This window comes from Euprymna scolopes, chromosome 8 (assembly GCF_053919585.1).
Source record: "Euprymna scolopes isolate OS-2025 chromosome 8, ASM5391958v1, whole genome shotgun sequence".
NCBI lineage: Eukaryota > Metazoa > Mollusca > Cephalopoda > Sepiida > Sepiolidae > Euprymna > Euprymna scolopes.
This window is the reverse complement of record NC_136489.1, coordinates 113,114,095-113,136,688: the sequence shown is the minus strand read 5'-3', so window position 1 is coordinate 113,136,688 and position 22,594 is coordinate 113,114,095. Positions and strand designations below refer to the sequence as shown.

General features: G+C 34.6%; 1 protein-coding gene and 1 pseudogene across 10 annotated transcripts in view; both read right to left on the bottom strand.

Annotated features, from left to right (window-relative positions):
• The window catches only part of LOC145283711 (vitamin D3 receptor-like), a 1,095,565-nt gene that overhangs the window by 343,615 nt on the left and 729,356 nt on the right, over positions 1-22,594 (bottom strand). For 6 of the 10 annotated variants that reach the window (XM_080132744.1, XM_080132747.1, XM_080132736.1 and 3 more), the window contains one exon: positions 22,241-22,296. The exons of the other annotated variants lie outside the window; for them this stretch is intronic. The gene's annotated coding sequence lies outside the window, so the exon portion shown is untranslated. The remainder of the gene's footprint in view (positions 1-22,240; positions 22,297-22,594) is intronic. 10 annotated transcript variants of the gene reach the window in all.
• On the bottom strand, positions 21,705-21,929 carry LOC145284330 (U2 spliceosomal RNA; annotated as a pseudogene).

Genomic DNA, 22,594 nt, shown 5'->3' with positions numbered 1-22,594 from the left:
GACATACAATAATACATATATTTAAACAGACAGGTGATATTTATATTAGAGATGATGGTGATTATCTCTGCATTACTATGACTATTAGACAAAATCTTGTTTCTCGCATATGCAATAAATACACATGGATTTGTTGATTCTTTTTTTTTTTTTTTAAACTTATTCATCATATATTTAATGTGGATAAATTATAGAGCAAATCTCCCAACGTAGGGTTAAGGGTCAAGATAACAAACTCAACCGATACTAGATAACAATATTTTGGCCGAACACATCTTCAGATATAGACTATATAAATTGTCCCTCCTCAACATAAATATCCCCGACAAAACCGACAAGTACCAATATCCCACCCCTACACAATAGAAATTCCTAGATGTAAGAAAGGCTTCTACTCTAATAGTTTCTTCCCTAGGATTGCTGGACTTTGGAATTCCCTTCCGGGTTTTTGCTTCCCTGGCTGTACTGACATGCAGAAGTTCAATAATTTGCAAGGGTACTATGTAGGGAGTTGAGCAGCAACTCCCTACATTTTAATTACATTTGTCTTCTACATTAACATTTTCTTTCAAATGTGCCACTGTACAACTCATGCTCTCTACCTATCTAAGTTTTGGCAACAGGGCCATTGCCAGCACCCTCAAAATGCACTGCTGGATTGCCACAAATAACAGGAACATGCTCGGGGTGATGAAATCAAAGTTTCCGACCCCAGTTATGGTCTTTGATGTAGTTTCAAGTGAGGGCCACATGATGCCACCTCACATCTTCGAAGTCGGCTTGAAAGTGAATACCAAAATGTACCTGGATATGCTGAAGAGTGTGGTGATGCCTTGGTGCAATCAGGTGGCCGCTGGCAGACTCTAAGTGTGGCAGCAGGACTTGGCGCCGGCCCACAAGTCCAAAGAGGTCAAGGCTTGGCTTCAAAAGGAGTGCTACGACCTCTTACCGTTCTATCACTGCCCCCTTCTCCTCCGACCTGAACCTGCTGGATTACTTTGTTTGGTCATACGTCGAGAACATCACAATCATGACCTAACGCAACACCAAAGCCAGTCTGATTGCTGCCATTCGCCAAGCTCCTGCTGATGCTGGTGGAAAAAGGTATGCTCCCAGTTCCTGATCTGTATCGATAGCAAGGCGGTAACTGAGGCTAAAGACGGCTACATTGAATAGATGTCAGTTCTACTACATAATCAAATTACCTGAATTGATTTTTTCAATAAAAGTTTTAAAATAAAGCTGTAGTCTTGTTTTCTTTAGGCAGACACTTTTATCATTCCACCCTGTATAGAATATATATGAATGTCAACTCTTTTTTTTTATCTCTCTATGTGTCCCCACCCCCCGTTTGTTAACAGTCCAAGGTAATACAACAAACAAACAAAAAAGAAAAACTGAAAGTTCGAATACTTTAAAAATGCTAATTAGTGTTTACATAAAAACTATAATCAATGTATTTACGTAGTGTTTTTTAATTAGCAAAAAGCATTAGAAATATAATTTCTTGACAAAAATATAGGAAGATGTGTGCAGAACAGCACACTTCAATGGTATGGTCATGCTGAAAGAATGAACAAGAGTTCTTTGGTTAGCAGATGTAGAACAGTTGAGGTAGCAGGTCCAGAGGAAGGCCACAAAAAAAAAAAAATGGAAGCAAGCAAAAAAAAAATGAACTTGAGAGAAACGGGGATAAATAAAGACCTGACCAGAGATAGGTTTGTTTAAAAGTCAATAAAACCATCCACCATATGTAAAACGGATATTAAATCGTATTCCTGTCTCCTTATTTGAAGTGGTTATATTTCACAGATAAACATATTTTATAGATTTGTATCATTTTGATGGCTATTCCAATCTTGGTTGCTTTTTTTTTTTTAACGTTTCAACTGATGTAACCTTGAACTTTGGGTTAATCTTTTCTATCTTGGAAAACATATATGAAATTCTGAATAGAATTCTTTAATTCAAAGGGTGGGTAGTGCGGTAAATTGTTCTCGTTCTGTCAACCATGAGCACGTAGAAATATCAATTATTATGTTATTATTAGTTATTGCCTATACAAAGGACTGAAGTTCAATCTTCAAAAGATTGTCATTTAAAACAAACTTATGTGTTGTGCCATGAATTCGAAACCAGATCTGTGTAATCAGGGCCTTTGGTATCAGACTTGTTAGAATGGATGGAGTTGGACTTTTGAAATCTCTGAAGAACCAGTAGACAGTTTGAATATTGGAAAACTTAAAAATAATAAGTCATAGTCAGGCTTTATATCTCCTGACTATGCAACCCTATTCGAAACATAACATATATATATATATATATATATATATATATATATATATATATATATACTATTAGCAGTATTCACTCAGCATTGCTTGTGTGAGAATATATTGCTGGTCGGAAATAATTTCAAATATAGTTATGTTTATAATTTTTGCCTTGAAAGTAAAAAATAACATTTGCAATATGAGGTCAAGTAATAAAAAAAAATTGTTCAATGGAGTTTCCTTAAAAAAAAAAAAAACCTACTTGTTGACAGCCAACTATAAAACAGTAAATGGCTTTTAACGAATTGAAACGAATTCGTTTTTATTTATTTTAAATCTCAAAAATAACAATAAAAATAAGTTGTGTAAATGTTAAAGCCTTTTTATTTTTAAATACCTTCTTTATCAAGATATTCTTGTTTAATTTTATTTCTACTTTATTAAATGGAGAGAATCTACTTAAAAAATTAATTTCGTGCCTTTACATTTTATATTTCAGTCGTTTTATGGACCTAACCTTCATACATAACCTGACTCTAGTGACCCTAGATGAGATTAAAGGAAAATTTTTATGGGTTTTTTAAAATCTGTGAAAAATTTAACTCTTATTGAAACTTGGATGTTCTGTTAATTTTTTGACTGCTATAACACACAAGCAAACACATGTTTATATATAGACAGAGTATCTTTAAAAAAATGTACTCACACTTCAACTGTCGCTTACATGCTGACATTTTTGTGTTGCAAGTGTAAATGATTAATTACATTAATAGAAAGAAATCAACTTAGAGAGTAAGTTTGTCCAGAAATGTTATTGGGAGTCCGAAGTGTAAAGACTATTCAGAAGAGCATTCACAAAACTGCCACCAACTCGCCAGACCATTGCTCATATTAGAGACAAATCTGAATCATCTAGAACATCAGCAAAAAAATCTGCCTGGACAACCGCCGCAAAAAAAAAAAAAGTGCAGAAACCTTCCTTCAATCACTGCAAATCATTTCGATAAATTGTGTTGGGAAACCAACATCCCAAAAGATATGTATATCGCATCATGAAGTGCCCGCACTGGAAACTACATTCCAACACTAATCCATGCTCTCGACGAAGATGATCCTGGCAAGAGAGATCAATTCTGCAAAGGATACCTGGCAAAATGTGCAGAGGATGCAGGGTTTCCACACAAAAATTTTTGCATTCAGCAAGATGAAGCATGTCCCCATTATCATTTGTGATGTACAAGCTCACCTTGAAGCAGCTTTTCCAGACACATGGATTAGATGAAGAGATATCATTGGATACCCTGCGGGTTTCCCAGACCTTGCACTCATGGGTTTCTTTTTGCTGGGATATATCCAAGACAAAGTTTATCGCATGACACCAAAAACAATTGATGCATTGAAACTGGAAATTTAAAGAGAATGTTGCAATATTTCTAATGACCTGTTTCATGACGTTTGCGAATCCTAATCCGTTGGTGTGCGTTTTCAGCATTGGCAATAATCCTTATCAATTTGAACATTTGCGAACAATGATTCTTTAATTACATTTGTCTTCTGCATTCAAAGCTATTCCATTTCACTATGTTCATAAATAAAGGTTTTATCATCATTCGAAGTGTTAGTATATTTTTGAAACACCATATATAAGTGAAAATGTGTGTGCGTGTGTGTGTGCGTCTATCTGTGTACATTTCCCTACCAAATAAGTGTCAATTGGTCTACAGACTCAAAATTTGACATACGGGATATTGAGATTTGGGAAAATCTTTACTTGGGTTTCGGCCAGAAATTTTGCTGTTAACGGGTCAAAGTTCAACGATTTGAACTTTGCGAACTCTACCAAACTCCTTTGGGGTCTAAACACTTCTGTCCGGGTGGTACAAGCGTGTTAGTAGATAGCTGATGGCCAGGACAGTAACCATCAAGGAGAACTTAGGCTAGCTTACATGTTCACAGGCGGTCGGTCTTCGATGGTGGGATTGCGATTGGTTAGATATTTTGTGCGACCTTGCTCAAGGCAATCGTGCACGGGCTGCCATACTTAAAGATATAGTGTAGGCCAGAGAAAAAGCTTGACCAGTTTGACCAGTCTTGCAACATGTACCACAAAGAGTAGATGTGACACAAGGTTGGTTTAACATGGGGGAATCCCTCCTGCCTTAAAGGGAAAACTAGATAATTTCCTACACTCTTTATCTATGCCTAAACCTAAACGTAGATTCCATGAACAAAGCTTCTTTCTTAGAACTACACGCCTGTGGAACTCTCTTCTGTTTGCCTGCTTTCCAGCTGCCTACAATCTGATTGTCTTCAAGTCCAATGCAAACAAGTTCTTGATTAACCGTCCTCCTAAGTAATCCAATTTACAAAATTCCCACTACTTATGTTTACTACACTATAATCATATTGACTTATGTATACCCATTAACCCTTATCCTCGAGTGGCCTCCGGGCCCTGATAGGTGGTGATTCCTGTGTAAATAAAATTTGGGGTCTAAACATTTGAAATTTTACATAAAGGGTATTCAGACATGCGTCAAGCTTCTTAATCAGTTTTTGGGCGAAAATTTCGCTGCCAAGAGGCCTGAGTTGAAACAGTTGACCTATGCAGGTTCTACCAAATTCCTGATGGGTCATACTTTTTAATTTGATTTGAGCCCAAAACAATAAATGTTAAGGAGTCAAAATTGGTGTAAAAAATAAATAAAAAGAAAAATTTGACCTGTAATGTCTCTACCAACTTTTCTCTATGGCAGTTAAGGAAGCCTATTATATAGAAAGGCATTACGATACATGTGCAGACTTTAATATATACATATGCACATAAAGTTATGAACAGTACCTAGGGCCCAAGCTAAGCCTGGCTGAACTGCTAGTGTATATATATACATAGAAGATATGTTTTTCTCCTTCGTGAAAAGTGTAAATGGAATTACCAGTTAACACAAAATAGGCTCAATAAAGCATAACAAATAAATATATTAACAATGCAATTTTAAAAGGAAAGTTTTATTTCATTTAATAAGCTTTTTCGTTGTGTTAAACGATGCAAAATGTTTCTCAGCTTCAAAAATGTTTAACGATTTTTTTTTTCATTTAAATGAAGATTAGTCATCCACATACAATTAGTCACTGAGCAATCGTTGAACTTTTTTTTTTTTAAATAAATAATTTAACAATCTTTTTTAAATAAATAATAATCTAACATTTATCTTATTAAATAAAAACTACAAAGAAACAAACTTTTTTTAAAAAACTTTTATTAATCCCAATCAAGACATACTGCCACCGAGATGTAAGGAACTACTGTGATTAAGGATCAGATCTAAAGCAGACATCTTAAGTGGGTAGTTGTGCAGCAAGACGTTTGTTCACATTACATTTATATTTCTACATGTTGGTACACTCAACGAAACAAAGATCAAAGAGAGAATTCCAAAGGCAATTAGTTCAAGAGGAGAAGCTATAAAAATAGGATTTTTTTCAGCAACTGATGACCTCTACAGGTTTGTCAGGAGTATTTATGTTGATTGTGTACAAGTGCAATTAATTCGTGGAATTATTTGTTAAACAAGTACAGAGATTATAGTGATGAGACAGGGATTGGAGCTTGGTAGACAATGAAGAATATGTTAGGCGAGAGGTTCATTTTTTTGTACTCTGTCCAAAAGGGAGAGCCTAGTGGTTGGTGCACCAGCCCAGATGTGGCAACAATACTCTCCATGCACTGGTGAATGGTGGCTTTGTAGAGATACAAGATACTGAAAGGTAGTAGCAGCCCATTTTTTTTAGCCTCTTGTTTTGTGTGAGAGAACTAACTGCGCAAATTATGTTTTTGTCACAATTTTATTGCGATGCACATATGCAGCTGTGAAAACTGCAATCAAAAGACTGACGATTTTTAATACAATGACAAAAATGTACACACTGAAAGACGATACAATATTTTATAAAAGATACAAACAAAGCAAAGAACACATAAAAGGATAAACGATAGGAGACAGATATGACTGTGTCACCAGACATATGCGAAACAAAGAAAAGTTTATTCAAGACCATGTGCAATGAGGAAATATGTGACTGCCAAAAATATATAAGTTGAAATATATCGAATATATTCCTATTTAAAAAAAAAAAAAAAAAGGTATATGTTACTTTATGCTTAAATGATTTTGAATTATCTCATTGGCACTTTACGGAGCTAAAGAAAAACTACATTTAATTGACCGACAAGGGTAGACGAACAACAAACCAAGAGACTTGATCTCTTCAGAGTCAAATACCTCACTCCTGGACAGGGTTCAAAAGAGAGTCGCCGACCTGATAGGTCCTGAACTGTCATCTAGGCTTCAACCTCTGTCCCATCGACGAAATGTTGCATCCCTTCGTCTGTTCTACAAGTATTTTAATGGTGAATGCTCTGACGAACTACCAGCCCTTGTACCCCCTTGACGTAAGTACTCCTGACAAACCCGACAAGCAGCAAAATTCCACACCTACACAGTAGAAATCCCTAGATGTAAGAAAGCCTTCTACTCCAATAATTTCTTCCCAAGAACTGCTAGACCTTGGAACTCCTTTCCGGGTTCATGCTTTCCAAATTGTATTGTATGGAAGTTCAAAAGTAATGTGAACAGACATCTTGCTGCTCAACTCCCTACATCGTATCCCTGCAACTTATGTCCCCAATAGTAGCCCTCAACATCAAAGTGGCACTGTGCACTGTTGGAATTAAAAAAAAAAAATCCCCAAAAGCATCACTTCCATGCTATCAGTTCGCCTAAGAGAACCGAATGAATCACCAGTAAAAGCACCTACCTTATTTTATCTTTAAAGCTATGCAGGCATGAACAAATAATTATTTATCTGATTTATATGTATCTATATTAGCATTACGTTGTTACTCTAGCTAGAACGATCTTTTTCCTATCTTTTTGACCTTACACTAAGTATCTATTTTATCATGATGGATTTAGCAAGGAACTATTTGGCTTTGATATTTCAACATTGTGATTTGTAAAAGGGCCAAAACACCAAAGCCTGTCTATTTTCTCATTTGAGTGACGACGATCACGCAGTAATCTGATTTTTTTTTTTTTTTTTACATGGTAGTCACCACTTATCAAGGCCTGGAAGCCACTCGGGGATAAGGGTTATTGCGTGTACAGTAATCAATGAGATAATATCGTAGTAATCCTTAGTAATGGAGATTTGATAAAGTGTCTTAAGGGGGCGGTTTATCAGGAATTTGTTTATGTTGGACTTGAAGACATCCAAGTTGTAGTCAGGTGGGAAACAGGCAAATGGAAAAGAGTTCCACAGGCGTGCAGTTCTAAGAAAGAAGCTTTGTTTATGGAATCTACGTTTTGATTTAGGCACAGGTATAGAGTGGGGAAAATTATCGAATGTGGTTTCAGTTAGACGGGTGTTTTTCATGACAGATTGGAGAGGGGAGACCAGAGATTGGAGCTCAGACAATCTCCTCAATGGGCATTATGCTGTACCTCAGAACTTATTCATTCCTTCATCAGAAAGAGGTTGACATGGATACTACAAAAAAAAACAAAAAAAAAAACTAATCACTGATTTTGATTAAACCAAAGGAGGACTACTTTCTCCACCAGAATCCCTAGACTTTGGAATAGACTTCCAAGTGAAGTAATAAATACACCAACCACACAACAATTCAAGGTGAATTTAGACAGATGTTGGGCTACTGTGTTCTGTTCCTTGTAAATTTCTACCATTCTTTCCCTAAATGGCATTGAAGCACGATTGCTTAATTTTTTACCAAAAGAATTGATTTGAATCTGGGGGTAAGCACACTTTATATGACGAGCGTTCGAGAATCATCATCATCATCAGCAGCAGCAGCAGCAGCAGCAGCAGAATCGTGCCAGCGAACATACATTGGGCCAACGTGCATAAATAATAACATCCTAGATGTTGCAAAAGATTTGCATGACACGCTAGGTAACCTTCCCATGAAAGAACAAGTTTTCTTTTCAAAAATACAGCTGCGAATCATCTGCAAATCAATTCTTTTCTTTTTTTTCCAGAAATTATTTTTCGGCAATTTTTGTCTTAAAAAAATGTTTATTTTGTGAAGCAATTCAAAGAATTGAAGCAAGCACATTTGGTGCAGGAATTGTTTTTCCTGCTTTATGAAATGAGCCGTTACACAACTTAGTGAATGGCAGTATGGCAACGCGGCACTATTTTCTTAACGTAACGTTACCACCTTGTTTATGAAGAACAAGACGGGTGCAAAGAATTTAATATCAGTCATCGACAGCAGGGGAGTCTAACTAGCTTCGCATCATGAACCAGACCGAAATATAAACTAGATCGTCCGGTCCGCATGTCGAAGAAACAAAACATCTTATTCGTATTTTAGGTCATGAGAAATAAGCAGAAAGGTTAACAGAATAAATGTTTAAACGTATTTATCAATCAGAGGAAATTTTTAGAACAGAACTTTCGGAGCAACTCAAGCACATGAGTAGCCAATGGTAAAAAGATGAAATAATGTTCACAAACAGTACAAATAACATCTTTTTTCATAAGCAACTCCAATAAGGTTTTGGGGGAAAGGAACAGGAAATCATTCTTTGATGAAATAAAAATCGTCTCACTCTTCTAATCTGTTCATGAATTGTTTGCAGTCGTGCCATTTATGGTAAAATTAACATTCATAATTTTCAGTGAGAACGGTTATAAGAAACCAAAGGAATGGCAGACAAAAAAGAAAAAGAAAACAAGAAAAGATAAAGACAAACCAAAAGAAACAAAGAGAATAAATTATAGCCTTTTCTTACTACATAAAAAAGTAAAGCCTTTATAAAAATGTAGACTTTTTTTATTGTATAAAGAAATATAGCCTTTTCTTATTGTATAAAGAAATATAGCCTTTTCTTACTGTATAAAGAAATATAGCCTTTTCTTATTGTATAAAGAAATATAGCCTTTTCTTATTGTATAAAGAAATATAGCCTTTTCTTATTGTATAAAGAAATATAGCCTTTTCTTATTGTATAAAGAAATATAGCCTTTTCTTATTGTATAAAGAAATATAGCCTTTTCTTATTGTATAAAGAAATATAGCCTTTTCTTATTGTATAAAGAAATATAGCCTTTTCTTATTGTATAAAGAAATATAGCCTTTTCTTATTGTATAAAGAAATATAGCCTTTTCTTATTGTATAAAGAAATATAGCCTTTTCTTATTGTATAAAGAAATATAGCCTTTTCTTATTGTATAAAGAAATATAGCCTTTTCTTATTGTATAAAGAAATATAGCCTTTTCTTATTGTATAAAGAAATATAGCCTTTTCTTATTGTATAAAGAAATATAGCCTTTTCTTATTGTATAAAGAAATATAGCCTTTTCTTATTGTATAAAGAAATATAGCCTTTTCTTATTGTATAAAGAAATATAGCCTTTTCTTATTGTATAAAGAAATATAGCCTTTTCTTATTGTATAAAGAAATATAGCCTTTTCTTATTGTATAAAGAAATATAGCCTTTTCTTATTGTATAAAGAAATATAGCCTTTTCTTATTGTATAAAGAAATATAGCCTTTTCTTATTGTATAAAGAAATATAGCCTTTTCTTATTGTATAAAGAAATATAGCCTTTTCTTATTGTATAAAGAAATATAGCCTTTTCTTATTGTATAAAGAAATATAGCCTTTTCTTATTGTATAAAGAAATATAGTCTTTTCTTATAAAAATACGGACAGACATACTTAGATCTGATGACCTCAGAGGAAGATTAAATCAGGACAGTATAGGAAGATGTGGACAGAAGAGAAGACTTAGTTGGTTTGGTTATGTTGAAACAATGAATGAAAGTGCTTGACTTAAGAAGATCACGTGGCAATACAATCTCGACATTTGGCCGTGTAATGTTGTATATTTAACAGCATATTTTCATACAAGACAATATCGCTAAAAATCATTTCACTTAAAACTTTATTCTCGTTTATGTAAGAAAGTATCTAACAAGGACAATTTGGTTACGGGTGCCATTTAAACCAGGGTTGTCAAACCTGTTTTGCTTTATAAACTATATTAGGGCACAATATTGTGGGTTAGCTAAGGACAATTATTAAAATTCCAGGTACACAGAATAGGCCAAATTTGATTAATATATATATATATATATATATATATATATATATATATACATACACACACACACATACACACTAGGCCGCCTGTCATTGCCCGGTCATAAAATATGCTAAAATATTATATTTTGATTAATACAGATTTCGTATTTAGTATTATACTAGCCTGGGTGCCCGGCGTTGTCCGGGTGTTTGTAGGTGTGTGTTAAGTAAGAAAAAAAAAAGTTGTAGTAGGCAGGTAGTGAAGGCGGAAAAGAAAGTGGAGGTGTGTATAAGGGTGTTGAGCAAAAAAAAAAAAAAAAATCTGCAAGTGCAAAAAAAAAAAAAAAAAAAAAAGTGGTAGTAGGTAGGTAGGCTCGAACCCATACCACGAAAGAGGAAAAGAAAGTGTGTGTGGGGGGGGGGCGTGATGCATTAGCTGTTGCACCTATTGCCAAAATGGTAGTGACGTAGGTTTAAATTAAGGCTAGACAATCGAAAAAATGGCAATGACTTTCGAAAATATTGGCAAAAAAAGCGACCCCCTGTACAAAAGTGCCCAGTTGAGGGTGAAATAATTAATGTTTTTGGCCAATTTTTCGATATTTGTCTTCCAAAGGGGCAAGTTTCAAAATGATACCGATCTCGTGAAAATCCGTTGCCTCTGTCAAAAGCTTTTGTGAGACATACATACATACATACATACATTTAAACAGACAGGCGAGATTTATATTATAGACTAGCGGGTGGGTATCCTGTGTTACCTGAGTGTTTGGAGGTGTGTGTATTAAAAAAAAAACGTTGTAAAAGAAAAAAAAATGTTTTACTAGGAAGGTACGATTGAACCCTGAAGCCTTGACATGAAGGTGGAAACAAAAGGGAAAAAAAGCCAGCCACCTAACCATCGCGGCCACGAGGGAAGAGGAATTGATAAGTGTGTTAAGTTAAGGGTTAAAAAGTGAGTCAAGTCAAAGAGGTTTGATTGACAGGTGCCCGCTTAATGATGTCAATGCGACAATGACATGGCAGTTTTTATTTACTGCAGGGCAGCTTTTTGGGGTTTGTTTACTTTGCTGGGCAGTTTTGGCTTCCCCAAGATGATTGGGGGGGGGGACCAGCTCCCCATTTAAAGGGGATTGCCCAAATTGAATAGCAATTGTTTGATATAAGGAGAAGCTCCGCATTGATCAAAGCTTATTGTTTTTGGACCTTCCCGGCGACCGCGACCGCAATGACGCCAACTCCGAATTAGTTTCGCTTTTATTATATGAAAAAACCGAATTCACACGTGGCGATCCAAGAATGTAGAATATTTAGTTTTTCAAAGTCGGGCAAATTAAATAGACAGGCGACCCCCGTTGTTAACTCATAGATATTATGATTTCTACATGATATAAAGAAAATAATATTCTCTTGTCATAGCCCTATTTATAAGCCATATAAAAAAATACTAGAGCATTAACCCTTGGGCTATGATGGTATTTTTTACACACACTGCCTACGAAGGATATGAATTTTTTCACATCACATATAATCAAGTCTAAGGTCTTTGAAAAAGATTTTTTTTTCATCAAAAAACAATACAAAGATTCAAACATGGGTGCATTGATTAATGCAGTTAGGACAAAGAAGAATTCTATAGTCCTTGAAGACACCATTGTTGCAGTTGTTTGTAATAGTAAAAACTAGGTGTTCAAAAATTAACAGCCAACATATGAATAATGGTTAATGACTTGTCGGCTCACCCTTTACAATCAGTACTTATCTCCTGGGAATTTGTAATCTGTTTTTATTTTATCGTTGTTTCCACGGTAAGTGCTCGTCTGAGCTCCAGTCTCTAGCCCCCCCCTCGCCAATCTTGTTCGAAAAACAACCATCTAGCTGAAACCACTGTCAATAACTTTCCCCACTCTTTAACTGTGCCTAAGTCTAAACATAGATTCCGTGAACAAAGCTTCTTTCTTAGAACTGCACGCCTGTGGAACTTTCTTCCATTTGCCTGTTTCCCCAGCTGACTACAACTTGGTTGTCTTCAAGTCCAACATAAACAAATTCTTGATGAACCGACTCCTTAAGTAATCCAATCTACCAAATTTCCATTAATAACGACTACTGCGTTATTGAACCATTGATTACTGTACACTCAATAACCTTTATCCTCGTGTGGCCTCAGGGCATTGATAAGCGGTGACTCAAATGTATATATATATATATATATATATATATATATATAAAAAGATTTCAAAAGACAATTTTAAATATACATTGTAAATGAATTACAAACAAGAATGTTGTATTAGCTAGATAATGGGGTCAAGTGGAAATGTGGGTCCTAGATCTCATGAGTGACATAATGGTGAGAGATCAGTAAATAACAGTCGGTCCTTTTTTTTTTTCTTCTTTTCTTTTTCGCAGCGAGGTTCAGAAACAGACATTCAATTGAACTCGCATATACACCCTCCCTCTCTCTCTCTCTCTATCTCCTCCAAAAGTCAGGAGGAGGGGAATTGAACATCTTTTTAATGTCAGTCGATTAACGATTATGGTTTGCAATATCGTGACCGGAGAAACATATTAAAAAAAAAAAAAAAATCTATGAACCGTAAAAAACATGTGTTGCGCCTTCCTGATAAGACTTTGTGTGAATTCATGCACGTGCATTTCTTATAAATGGGATGAACTATGCAACAATACTGATGAACTAAATGCGTGTAATGTCAAAGTTCGAACAGTATACTGTTCTCATCTTGGACGTTACCTTCACAACGTTTCGGACGTTTAGATGCAAGTGTTACGTTATGCTAACATGAACGGCACCCATCTAAACGGGTGTATACGTTTCGTGTTTGTGACGTAATGTCTTTAGTGGTTCTTCACTCTCTGAACCGTGCTCATCTATTTATGTTGTGTGATGCATATATACACGTTTGATGCTGCATGATCAGCTAAATTTATGTGTGTGGGTGTCATATATCCGACGTACCTTATATTCACTAGTCCATCTGAAATTCATGGAGGAGCTGAAACCCGTTGGACGAAAGACATTCACTCCAAGATCATAATTGGTTTTAACTTTCTATTCACCTTCCCAGATGTCGATGCAGATAAACATGGAAAGTGAGTTCTTCTCTTGTGGTCTTTAACAGTCTCTATTAAGAGACACGTCATCTCCCTCCCAAGGGGTGGGGGTGAGGGGAAACAATCATTAACCCAACTGCTCTTCACCATGTTCAAATTCCAACTTCAAGTCATCCTCAGTTAACCTGATCCACGTGACTCACACGTAGATCAAATCAGCTGATAAGATCTTTCGGTAAACTTGTCTATGATCTGACAACAAAGAAAGTGACCTGGTGTTACATTATACCCCTCTTGCCTCCAGATTTTTTGCCATCTGCAAAGATATTGGTCGTTCACCTTTGACCTCTTGTGTTGTAAAAATCCACTACAATACTTTGTGGTCTTTGCTTCATCACAAACAATATTTTGTTCCATCACAAACAATATTTTGGAAATATTGTTTGTGATGGAAGCAAATGGTTGATAATTCACCTTCATTTTCTTTCAATCCAACTCTCTACAACAATGTCTCAACAATTCCTTGCTCCAAGTCTGATAGATTCTCAAGTCCCTTGCACTGATTATAGTCAAACCTGTGACACTCAAACTGAGTTGAACACCAATGGAGCAAGCCTCGTAAGTAATCCAGTTTTCTGAAGAAAGATAAAAAAAAGAAAAGTTTCTTATTTTTGATACATAGTTCCAAAAATGTCTTAAGTAGTTTCTTAATCAAATTCGTCAAGTACTCTGGAAATGTACTTTAAGGATATTTGTAAGGTATTTCGTAAGGTAAACACAGTGTAGGTGTGAATATTTGGGGCTTTCTAGTACAAATATACCATTTTCACTTTTTTCACGGGAACCAATAAGGTAATTTAGAATTTGTTTCTTAACCCTTGCAAAACCATGTGTTTTTTCCGGAGTGCTGTGGACTGTGGGGGGGTGGGGGGGGGGGCAACTTGACCCAGAATTTAAAAATGTGTATAAACCCCACGAAACACAAGACATTGAAACAATTTTATATCTTGGTGTTCCTTAGCCTTCTTAGATCACATCTCAACAAAAATTAGCCGTGCTTTGCATTTTGTTGATGTGCAGTGACTTCAAGAAGTATGGTCAAGTCCAGAAATCTTGTGATTTTTTTAGAAAAATGCTGATTTTCAGGAAAACTAATTTTTTTTTTTTTCGTCAAGTTTTGCTACTATAATCAACATTTTTAGGTTTCCAGATAGATGCCACATAGTTTTAAGTATCTCATCATGAAAAGCAATAAAATTTTGTATTTTGATCCTTTTAGGTCACTTTTATTATTTTGGAATTTCTGAAAAATTTGATAGGGGTTTCCAACCCTCATCAACTAATCTTGAAGACGGCTAGGTCGTTGAAATTGTTACCAGAACTTAACTGTTTTAGTATCTGGTTTACTCCAAAATTTATTCACAAAATTAAGGTGTGTCATGAGTTTAACATGTCTAAATTGATTATCACATCCAATAGGGGAAGAAAATATTTTTCATTATCATCAAAAATATACCCGACTTTCAACAGAAACTGTGAGTGAACAAAACAAGAACTTTTAACCATTTTTGGTCCAGAGACAATTTATTATGTCTAAAAACAATATATGAAAAAAGTAATGTGTTACCATGCCAGCCACACCTTTTTTTATATTCAATTTTGGGGCATATGTGAAAAAATTCAAAAACCCTTAATATCGCTAAAGGGCTTCATTTTTTAGAAAATCTGATGCCATTTGTGGATTCCTTGGGTCAAAAAACTTATCTGTGTGAATTTTCAGGGCCATATGACCTGCAAATCAAAAAATATTCAAAGAAATGACACCACAAAATTGTCGCCTGGGTGTCACATTATGTGACTAACGCCAAAACAAAAAATGCTCTAAATTGGAAACCACTTGTAGTTATGTGCTCAAATTTTCAGGATGTTCCTATATTGTCTATCTGCAGTGCAAACTACAGCCAGATCTGAGGATATGGGTTTCAAAATCCCATATTTCTGGATGATTTGACACGGAATTACCCTGATAAGATCTTCCAGTAAACTTGTCTATGATCTAGCTTCGTTATATTTTGACAGGTTTTATGAAAACATCACCATATTCATCTCTTGTCTAGTTCTCCAGTTACATAGATAGATAGCTAGATCGATGGATAGATAGCTACAAAGTTAGATAACTTACTCTGTTCTACCTATTGCATAACACAAGTGCAAGAACCTGTGGCGCAACAGATACAAATGCTAAGTAGAAATCAGTTCTAAGTTCAATCCTCAGTACGGCCTACATTATGAATACAATTATGAATTACTTAAAACGTCTACCTAGTAATGGCTGCAAGCTAACCCCGTGGATTAAATAAACAGTTCTATACTGATTTCTGAATTCAACATAAGATTCTCGAGTACAACATCATGCACCTAACGAAGATTGGGAGTTACATTCTGGTATTCTGGTGTTTGGATTTTCACTTTATGGTACACAAATTAACTATGTCTAGTTATCTAACAGCCGCACGCCTTCAAGTGACCGCCCCACCCCTCCTGGCCTTGAGCAAACATCTGTTATCGGTCGAATCTCTTTTGCAACAAAATAACGTGGACGCTAGAAACTTTCGGAGTTTGAACTAATGAATAGCTGAAATCATTTTAAAACGATAAGTCTACAGTCTTTAGTTAGCATCACCGCATCTTTCTCTTTTTAATATTAAAAGTAGAGTACATTGCGCCTATTTTTGTCCAAGACTTACGTACGGTACAAGCGATTCTTTTATGTTTGCTTCGAGGGAAGAAAGGGGGGGGGGCTTTAGTATTTTACATAAGAGTACGCTTTTTAAAGTTTATCTAGATTCTTTAACCTTTCTTTCTATAGTGAACACACATGAATTGATCTCTCTCTCTCTCTCTCTCTCTCTCTAAGATATAAGTAAATAGATTATTTTAGCAGCTGACACGTCTATTCGAATTAGATGAGCACGTTGCGAAAAAAAAAAAAAAGAGTCGCTTTTATCTTAATATACATATTCACACTTAGTATAATAATAATAATAATAATAATAATAATAATAATAATAATAATAATAATAATAACAACAACAACAACAGACAAGTCGGTTGTCGTGAATTGCAACACTAATCCATGTGGGTCATGCTACATTACTGTAATGTTATTTACTCTAATAGATTTGATGTTGTTGATTCTACTGCGATAAGAACTAAAAACTTAATTGAATCGCAACATAACTTGACGCCGTAGTTCTCGCAGATTAAAGAATCGTTTTTTTTTTTTTTGTTTTTTTTAAGGACAACCAATCACGACTCGACGGATTTATTTATTTGTTTGTTTGTTACAACATTGGGTGCAGAAATTTAATTCCCGAATGGAAGTTCAATTCTTGCACGAGAGAAAATAAAGAGACGTATTCGAAGATAAGAGCTGGAAGTAGAATTGAGATGGCTGCATTCAAAGAGAAAGGAACAAAATCAACAACCCTATATATTAGATATTAATTGAACAATTTCACTTTTCAACACACACACACACACACACACACACACACACACACACACACACACACACACACACACAAAGAAATGATGTAGGAAGCAATAAAATAGTTAATACATGTGTTTAGTTCTTTCTCACTGCAAGAACTTAGGCACCGGGGATGGAAAGTGGGATTGAGACGTCAGCGCCTCTAAGGAGGGGCACTCTGACCTGCAAAAAGTGCCCCGGGCAGACCCGTCAGCATTCCCCGGTGAGGGCGTCTCAGGCGATCAGTAATAAACTAATCCCTTCTCAAAGAGTGAAGGCAATGCCTGCGAGGGTGAACTGCACAGAACTAAACTCTCACCATAAAATCAGCAGGGACCGGATCGTTGCAGGAATGGTCTAACTTCCGTTGATTGGGGGGGGGGGGAAATAAAAATCCTTAAAATCCTTAGCCGGATTTAAATTGAGACGACAGCTTCCAAAGAGAAAGGAACAAAAACAACAACTCTGTATATTAAATATTAATTGAACAATTTCACTTTTCAACAAAAATATGACATAAAAAACAATAAAATACCTAATACGTGTCAAGAAAGAGGGTTGGCAAACTCTGAAAACAGCTTAACGCACACACACACACACACACACACAAAATAAATAAAAAATTTAAAAAAAAAACTGGAAAAACTGATTCTGAAGAAAAGAAAAAAATCGTTCACCTTGACTGATCTTATGATGGTTGGATGGTCGTTAAACACAAACATTTTCTAAAGCATGTCGTTAATTGAATAATTGCATATATTAAATTTATCCAGACAGATCAAAACACCTAGGTTCACATGTCACATATTAGACCGATCGCGTGTAACAACTTGAATACAAAAGGAGGTATATAGACAGATATACATTCATATTTTTTATAATCATAACCTATCAAGATAACAGAAAGCTCAATATACTATACAGAGCAATTAAAAACAAGAAAAAAAAATGATGAAAATAAAAATTGAAGAAAGTACAATATTTATCTATCAAAAACTTAAATTAGAATAAAAAATCCTTAACCCATAGGTTTTCTAATATAGGTCCCTTTTGATCAGAGAATAAACACAAGTAAAACATCTACTAATGATTATATATATATATATATATATATATATATATATATATATATATATATATATATATATATATGTAGAGAGAGAGAGAGATAAAAAAAGAACAAACCAAGTTATGTGTTCATCAACGTTTCGGCTTTATTTTGAGACTTCCTCTGGATGAAATAAAGACGAAACGTTGATGAACACATAACTGTTTCTTTTTATTTATATATTTTGTCGGATTATTATTTCCATTATTCTCATCATGCGCGCACACACACACACACACACACACACACACTGTGCATTTAAGATTAATATTCGATCGGTTTTACCTGTGAACCTGACTGTTTTGATATGGCTGGAAAAATTTAATAAAATATCAAAGCTCCTCTTTCAGTATACTTCCCTCTCTCCAGATGGAAGAAGTATTATGAGTAACCTTCACTCCTGCAATAGAAGAGATACTCTGTATAATTGAGGCCAACTCTACCAACAATTTTAAGGGATGTGAAGTGTTTAATATAATTAATGTAAAGAATATATATATATATATATATATATATATATATATATATATATATATATATATATGCTAGTTAACATATCACAGTATAGATCTTGTTAAACTTACTTATACAGGGTGACCCCTCCCCCCCCAAAAAAAACAAAAGCTAAATGGAGGCCATCTAGAACATATGCTGTAGAACAGAGAAAAAAAGGCCAAAGACCATTGTGTTTTGATGTGATGTTTTGAATATAATAAACTAGTTATGACCAAAGTTTCATTTCATTCAGACAAAAACACTAAGAAACGGGGCCTAATTAGAGTTGGGGTTCGTTCTTTTTTTTTTTTTTTGTCATCCGGTATTATTAATACTTTTTTTTTTTTAATTTTTATATATTAGTATAAATAGTAACCGTATTATTGTACATTTTCTCATTGGGGAAGTGGTATTATCCATTGGAGAGCCATGTATTTAACAGCTATCCTGTTTTTCAATATTCTATTCAGCTACATGGTAAGCAGCTGAGGATCCCCGTTTTCTATTTAACAATTTTAGTTAAGTCTTTTTTTTTTTTTTTCCATTCATATATAGTTAATTTCTTTTTTCTAATTGAAGACTTTGGAGAAATCGGCTTATGCAAGTGCTAAGTCTATTTTACAATTTTAGATAAGGCGGTTTTTTTTTTTTTTTTCATCCCTATATAATTGAATTTTCTTTTGTAATTATAAACTTTTCAGAAGTCGGGTTATGTAGGTATTAAGTCTGCGATAGGTTACATTTGATCCCCCCCCCCCAGGAACTTAAATTACATTCTTTATTCTTCTTTTTACATTTTCTTCTTCTTTTTTTTTTTTTACTCCAAGCTTTTTTAGAAATATATATCATGTTCTTAATATATGAAAATACAAAATGGTTTTTATAACAATTTTCCGCGACCTACAACAACTTGGCCTTTTGGTCAAGATCAAAGTGTAGTATCTGCTCTTCAGATGCTGCACTTCCATTTCTTGTTCTCTTTCAGTGGAGGAGAAATCCTTCACGACTGAGACAATTTTTATTTTTGTACCTTTTCTCCACGTTAAAAAATGACCCTGGTGTCTAACTCTGTCCCGTGGGGAGGCATAGTAAATAGGTACAACAATATAATGAGATATGCGCGTGGGCAGCAGGTTGTAATATTAGCAAGATAGAGTAAATCCAATGGTATGAAGAGATATGACTCCCTTTCTCTCTATCTATAATTTATATAATATATATAATACATATATAATATATTATCTAATTTATAAAACTCACTATGCCTGTCTTCATTTTTTTCAAACTGTATCTCCTCTGAGCAGTGCAGGTTGGGTGAAATGATTGCATTTTTTATGGGTCTTTACCTGGTTAAAATAGTTGCTAACGGAAATGGTCGAAGTAATTTACGATTTGAAAGCCATACTTTTTGGAGAGAAGTGGGCTCAACTATTTTTCAAAAAAACTAAAATATATTTTTTAAATCTAATCCTAGCCATAACCCTCTTGCATGTTTAGTGTCATTTGCTTATTTTTTCGCCGCTTGCCAATCGTAAAAAGCTTTGGCTACTTCTGAGACGGAGTCAAAATTGTTTTTCAATATATTGGATTGACTCGGTTCTGCGAGTACCGAAATCGTTCGGACATTCATTTCTTACAAGCATCTTTTTTTTCCATTTTTCCAATTATTAGAAAACAAGTTTTATTTGCGAATATATTTTCAATAAATTTATTATTTGATTCCTATTTTAATCACGTCAAAGAATACACTGAACAAAAAAAAAACACACACACAAAAAAAAACGCTTATTACCAAAACCCTGTTTCTGTAGAAAAAAAAAAAAACCATCAATAAATAAAATGACAATACGGCATATAAACTCATTGTAAATCGCAGAATGGAGTTAGGCAGGTCAAATGATTGTATTTTCTTGTGGATCGTTTTTTTTTTATGGGTTTTAGCTGGGAAAAATAGCTGCTGTGCTAGGGTTTCAAAATTGAAAAAAATTGGAACTTAACAGGCGTATGTCGACTGAAAGTTCTCTTGTACACATGTGCATATATATATATATATATATATATATATATATATATATATATATATATATATATATATATTCTAATGTTAGCTCATTTTCAGCAGCTATTTTTTATCCAACTGGTAATGGGTAAGGCTGGAGTGCTATATGCTTGGGTTTCGGTTTCGGTTTCGATTCTACTGATAGTACCAAAGTCATGTATTTTATTTTATACTTCTAAAATCGCTACTATGTATTGGGAACAACATAATATATAGTAATAAATAGATAATTGAATAGGTACACAATCTACATAAATTAAAATCTCATATTTAAGTGTATTTTACGACCGGGTAACACCGTACGCGCCCCCCCCTGCTAATCTATAATAAAGCATTTAGACTGATAACCCAAACTTTACTTCTAACTAACAAATTTTATTTTTTTTTTATTTTATTGTATCATGTTATCGGAAATAAAATAGCGTACTTAGCTACAATTTAAAAAAAAAAAAAAAAATTAGTTTAGCACAAACGACTGATAACATGAAATATTTTTAAATAGTCACCTAAAAATAAAAATAAGCGGGGGGGGGGGGGTGAATCATTTTCACTTGAAAAATATAAGTAGTGACTATTTCAAGCAAACAAACTAAAATAAAAACGGCTTCTCTGCATCTTGTACAACTCATATAATATATGGATGTTGTGTTTACTCTACAGTTAAACAAACAGCGTATGATATTAAATAACTCATAAAAATGTTAATATGCCATAAAACCAACAAGCCAAAGCAAAGTCGAAGAAAGCTGATGAATGTGTGTGTGTGTGTGTGTGTGTGTGTGTGCGCGCGCGCGCTTTCCAAACCCGGCAAGATGTTCGCTGCAAGCGGTAAAGCATTTCAACCTAATTCTATCGCACAACAGTAATCATATTAAAAACAAACAATCCCAATAAAGGAATAATAAAATCTGTGGAAATAAATTGATTGTTTCGGCGTTTTCAATTTGGAGCTTAACTCCACTCCCCACCCACACACAAAAAGGAATCACTCCAACATTTTGCAATATAAAGTTGTACAATTTCATTCGGCTGTGGAAGGGTATGGATGGGTTCTACAACTATAATATTGTACCTATTTACAATGCCTCCCCAAGGGACAGAGTTAGACACCAGGGTCGTTTTTTAACGCGGAGAAAAGGTACAAAAATAAAAAAAAATTGTCTCGGTCGTAAAGGACTGCTCCTCCACCGAAAGAGGACAAGAAATAAAAGTGCAGCATCTGAAGAACAGATACTACACGTTGATTTTGGCCAAAAGGCCAATAAAATTTGGTTTGTCTATTTCGTTTTCTTTTATAGGAGATGGTGGTGCTGAAATTGATAACCGATATGGACTAATGATCTGTTCCTACCAAGTTCAAATCCAGTCGCTACTCGGCTCGCAGAGCAACCAAAGAAGTCCGATTTCTGTAACCAGTCAGAATTGAGTAGGTATTTATTTGCTCCCACACGAAAGCAAAATGTGACACAAGGTCGTTTTTAATAGGGAGGGGGGCAGCTTCCAAAATGGGGCACTCGGGAAACAGGCAAAAATAAAACTGCCTTAGGATAGAAAGGGTTTTAGAATAGATATAGAACTTACCAAAATTTTGGATTTCATGAACTTGGAATCTGAGATTCTCCAACAAAAACACTTACCTGAAAAGAACAAAAAAAAAAAGTGAATTTAACCATGCATTAAAACAGTTTGTCAGAAGTGATAAATATTTATTGGTTCCTTGATATAACTGAATTTATTTATGCCTACAAGAAATACACAGAAATATTAAACGCATGTCAAAACTTGCTAATGCATGAAGATTGAAAAAAAAAAAAAAAAGAAAAAAAAAAAAGCAGAAAAACGGATAGCGAAAATGTTGAACATAACTGGCATGGACGTAACAAACGACTGACCACATTATGTCTGAAAGGCATCTCAACTGAACTGATGTTTGTG